Genomic DNA, 5168 nt, shown 5'->3' on the forward strand with positions numbered 1-5168 from the left:
AGAAATTTAGAATGTTGCTGATGATGGGACCTGAGCCATAGTACAGTGATAGGGCATTTGCCTTGCATGCAGTCGGACCCGGGTTCAATCCCTGGCATCCCATATGGTCCCCCCAGCCTGCCAGGAGTGATTTCTGAATGCAGAGTCAAAAGTAACCCCTGAGCACCACTGGGTATGGTCCCCAAATAAGCAAACAAACAAGCAAACAAAAAAGTTGCTGATGGAATAACTATCTCCTCCTATTCCACACTAGAAGATATTTTGGCATAAGACACTAGCTGAGGTACCATTTTTGTAGCCCTGAGAATCTATGCTAACAGACTTTCCTGGGGGAACAGTTCAGGTATGAAAAGGATTTGATTTCCAAATAGAAGAAAAGGCATAAGTCTAGCTTAGAAAAAAAGTTCAGGGGCTGGAGAGATAGCATGGAGGTAAAGCGTTTGCCTTGCATGCAGAAGGACGGTGGTTCGAATCCTGACATCCCATATGGTCCCCTGAGCCTGCCAGGAGCGATTTCTGAGCATAGAGCCAGGAGTAAATAACCCCTGAGCTTTCGGGTATGACCCACCCCCCACCACCAAAAAAAAACCTCAAGGCAAAAAAGTACAAAAAACTCATGAAAAGGAACAAGACCCAAGAAATGTTAAAATAGCTCTTGCAAGAAAAACAAAACAAAACAAAATAACAGAGCATGTATTTAAGGATCTCTTGATGTGCATTTCAAGTTCCAGTGAAAGCAGAGGCTAACTTGAAATCAGTGATGAATCAACCTGGCATTTGGTATGTGGAGTCCTGCAATCTCGAGCCAACAGCGCCACCTTAAGGCCGGTCTCAGGACACTAGTGGGGCCCAAGGTCTCAGCTTCACAGGCCACCTGGAAGATCAGTGATAGAAGCTTTGCTCTTCCAGAAATGTTCTGTTCCAGTTCCCAGACTCACTTCTTTCTGAATTCTACACCACTATGTCGTATGGATTGCTATTTATTATTTTATGTTAGGGATATGTTTTCATCAGTGAGAAACTGTTAGGGTTTTAAAAAAAAATATATATATATATATATATATATATTTGGGGATAGTTATCTTTTCATCAACAAAATCACAAATAATTTGAGCTGTACCTAGAAATCAGCAGCAAATTTGTGCTACAAACCTCTAGAAGTCGTATGGGTGTGTTGGAGCAATAGCACAATGGTAGGGTGTTGGCCTTGCACATGACCAACCCAGAACAGACCCAGGTTCAATCCCTGGCATCCCATATGGTTCTTTGAGCCTGCCTGGAGTAACCCCTGAGCATCATTACCAGGTGTGGCCCCCAAAGCAAACCAAAACAACAAAAAAATAAAAGTCGCATGGGGCCAGAATGATAGAACAGTGCTTGTTTATAGTACCCTCAAGCCCTATCAGAAGTGATCCCAGAACACAGTCAAAGAAATAAGCCGTGAGCATAAGTGGTATGGCCTCAAAACACAGGCAGGCTAGGCCCAAATAACAAAACTGAAAAATTTTTTGATAAAGTTCACTTTGCTTTGCTTAATTGCCATGTTTGCTCCAGAATTTATGCTTCAATACATATCTGCAGTCATTTATAAGGTGGTCTGGTTACTATCATTTTAATGTTCTCAGGAAAATAGGTTCTGAATGCCTAAACACACCTGGTAGTGTTCAGGGGACCACATGATTTGAGTGACTGAATTTGAGTTTCCTATCTCCCTGCCCCAAGAATCTCAAGTCACTTTATTCCCAAAAGGAAGAAAATCCTGGTGTTCTGAGCACTGGCCAGCCAATGTTGTTTCATTTTCTCTCTCTCTCTCTCTTTTTTTTTTTTTTTTTGGTTTTGGGTCACACCCAGCAGCGTTCAGGGGTTACTCTTAGCTCTGAGCTCAGAAATTCCTTCTGGCAGGGTCAGGGAAGATATGGAATGCTGGGAGATTGAAATTGGGTTGGCCAGTACAAGACATAGCCCTACCAGCCATGCTATCACTCCGACCTGACCCCAAGGCTGTATTTTGACCCTGGTCTTTCTCAATCTTTGGAAAACAAAGCTCAGGGAAGTACTGGGTGAAATAAAAGGCAGTAGCACCCAGTGAATGTTAAGGGAAAAAAACAAGAGGAAACCTCCATTTGCTTTTAAGCTTGCTGTTCCTATGGTGTTACTATTTTAACTGAACTGGGTAAAACAAGAGCTCCAAGTGCCTGTAACTGTTCCATCTGTTCTCTCCAGGGCATCTTCACTTACAAAGACTAACAAAGAAACCAGGTAAGGGAACAGGAGCTTGGCGACTAGGCAGTGGTCCGAACCCCAGCGTCTCCACCTCGCCCGTCAGTGATGAAGGCTAAGTCTGAACTCCAGGGGCATTGGGCAGATGTTCTGAATATTCCCTCTTAAAACATCAATCGGTTGACTTTTCGAAAGTGTTAAAAAAAAAAAAAATATATATATATATCATGTATAATATATTTAAATAACATGTTTAATATATTTCAATACCATGTTATATTTTATATTATAGGTCTACTATAAATATAATATTTTACGATATATTAGAATGTATGTTTGTTACATATTATAGATGTAGAATATAATCATAACATGTTGCATACAACGAATTAATATTAATGTATCAATATTAATGCTAAATATATCAATATAGCAATTAATATTAATCATATCAACTAATCAAACATGTTAATATTGATATATTACAACCACAACACATATGTATATACATGTAATATTAATATATATGTGACGTGTAAAATGCATGTAATATGTAGGTTATAGTGTGATTATTTTATATTTATATTTCATATCATAAAACATATCATTTCTATAATATAATCAATAGTGGTGAATAGGCGAGCGGGAGCGGGCGGAAACGGGACAGCAGCAGCTTCAGCACCTACGCGGGGAAGTCGCAGCGCCTGCCCGGGCGCAGGAAGCCACCGTGCACGGCGCGGAGAAACCAACCAGCTGCTTAGGAACGACCCGAAGAAAAAAACTCTCGAGCACCCCCAGGCCACGGCCACAGATGACGACAGATCCCCGAAGCCGCACATACCCTTACCTAGCTAGGGTCACCTTCGTCTCCCGCGCGTCCCTTGCCTGGAAGGCCCGCCTCCAACCGGGTCTCACTTCCGGCCTTTTCCGGAAGAGAGCAGTAGAGACACGGCGGCTTGGCGGCTAGAGGGGCACCCTCGCGGAAACGCGGAACTACTTGCACTTTCTCTTCCGGATCGCAGAGCGAGGGGGCGGGGTTCAGACCTGCGCACCGAGGAGATTGCAGCACGTGCAAACGGCGTGCTTTCCGGCGAGGCCCTTGTGTCCTTGGCGAATTTTTTTTTTAATTGAAAATGACTCCTGCTCTCTGCAGTGGATTGCAATGCCTTTTTAATTTTTTCTCCTTCCCTTTTCTGAGGTTTCATATATTTCAGCTCACCTAGGCTTGTTACTGGCACCAGGACCATTGCTTAGCCACAGAGGTTGAATTCTTTCTTGCAAGCCACCTGGGTGCCATAACTAAGCATCTTCCTGTTAAATGTCGGGTTGAACATTCAACAGGCCTTAGTGGGGAAAGGGGAATCCCATGTTCCTTATCTGGTTAGGATAGGAGAAGCTAGTCTGGTAGAAATTTCCTGCAACAAATAATCCATATAGATATGAAGGCTTAGCAGGCAAGAAACTCACACTGCAAGCTGTTCGCCCACAATCCAGTCGGTCCACTTTGTGGAACCACAAGCCTAGATGGAAGTTCCCAGCTAAGGTGTCCTGACTAGCATTTATTGAGATAAAAGAACAAACTCTGGCCTGGAGAGATAACACAACAGTGTTTGCGTTGCAAGCAGCCGATCCAGGACCAAAGGTGGTTAGTTCGAGTCCCGGTGTCCCATATGGTCCCCCGTGCCTGCCAGGAGCTATTTCTGAGCAGACAGCCAGGAGTAACCCCTGACACCGCCGGGTGTGGCCCCAAAACAAAAAACAAAAAACAAACAAAAAAAAAGAACAAACCCACTCCTTCAAGGGGAGGGGAGAAAACCAGATAAAAAAGGCAATCGGGAAACAAGACTAACATAAACCAATTCAGATACATATGAGGACTATTTCAAAGGCAACAATTAAAATACACATGAGGACTAATTCATTGGTTTCTATTTACATCTACCTGCTAAACATTACCCACTCATCCTTTAGTAGTTTGCTTCTCAGCTCCCCAAATGCCCCCAAAACTGCTGGGTAGGAAGAGCTCTGTTTGGAGCGCTCTCGTGTTGCTTGATCCCTTTAACCTGGATGCTTCTCTAGGAAATAGCAAATGGGCGTTTGTCATCTCAGTTAGTTACCTAACTAGGGTTGTTTAAACTTTGCTCATATGGTGTCCTGCTTGGAGAAATTTTTCGCCCTCTCTGGATCTGTAGGTAAAATAGGTAAACAAATCTAACATTCATTGATAAGATATCATAGAATTAAGATACACTTGGAAAAAAACTTTTTTGCAAAGATGCCTTCTTCCCCACGCATGGGTTTACATCATGCTTTAAACATTTGACATAGTCGTTGCATTTTGTATTATTTAAGTAAGCCAGAACCAAGTGTGAATCTCAGGTGGCCCATGCTGGCATTAACATGATAAGAGGCTAAAACACCTGCTGGGCAGTCAAGAGGTGACCTGTAAGCAAAGTACCCTGTACTCTTTCTCTGGCCCTAGAATTTTAAGTTATAATTTGATAATATATAAAATTTTCTCCTACTGGTTTAAATTTTGATATATTCTCAACATTTTAAGTAGCCCTATAAAATTGGGACAGTTGTAAGGAAATCCTTTCAATGATATTCAAATATAATGAGTATTTCTCATCCTTTTGCATAGGAAATATGAGGCAGAAACTTTATTTTGACTTTTATGCTTCTGAGGAGTTGGATGTTTTACTTTAGTGGCCACTAAATTATGGAAAGAGTTCTTTTTTTGTGACTGTTATAAATCTCAAAGTGCAGTGGATTCATGGCAGTAACAATTCACAACCATATATTTGTATAATATGTTTGGCTTCTTACTCTAGGTTTGGTAAAACGTAAAGCCTCTGATGTAAACAATATAATTTTCCTAGTGACAAATATTTCTCACCATAGACAGTAAGAATTTATTTACTTACTTATTTATTTTTTTGCCCCGC

Source organism: Suncus etruscus, chromosome 1, assembly GCF_024139225.1.
Source record: "Suncus etruscus isolate mSunEtr1 chromosome 1, mSunEtr1.pri.cur, whole genome shotgun sequence".
Classification (NCBI taxonomy): domain Eukaryota; kingdom Metazoa; phylum Chordata; class Mammalia; order Eulipotyphla; family Soricidae; genus Suncus; species Suncus etruscus.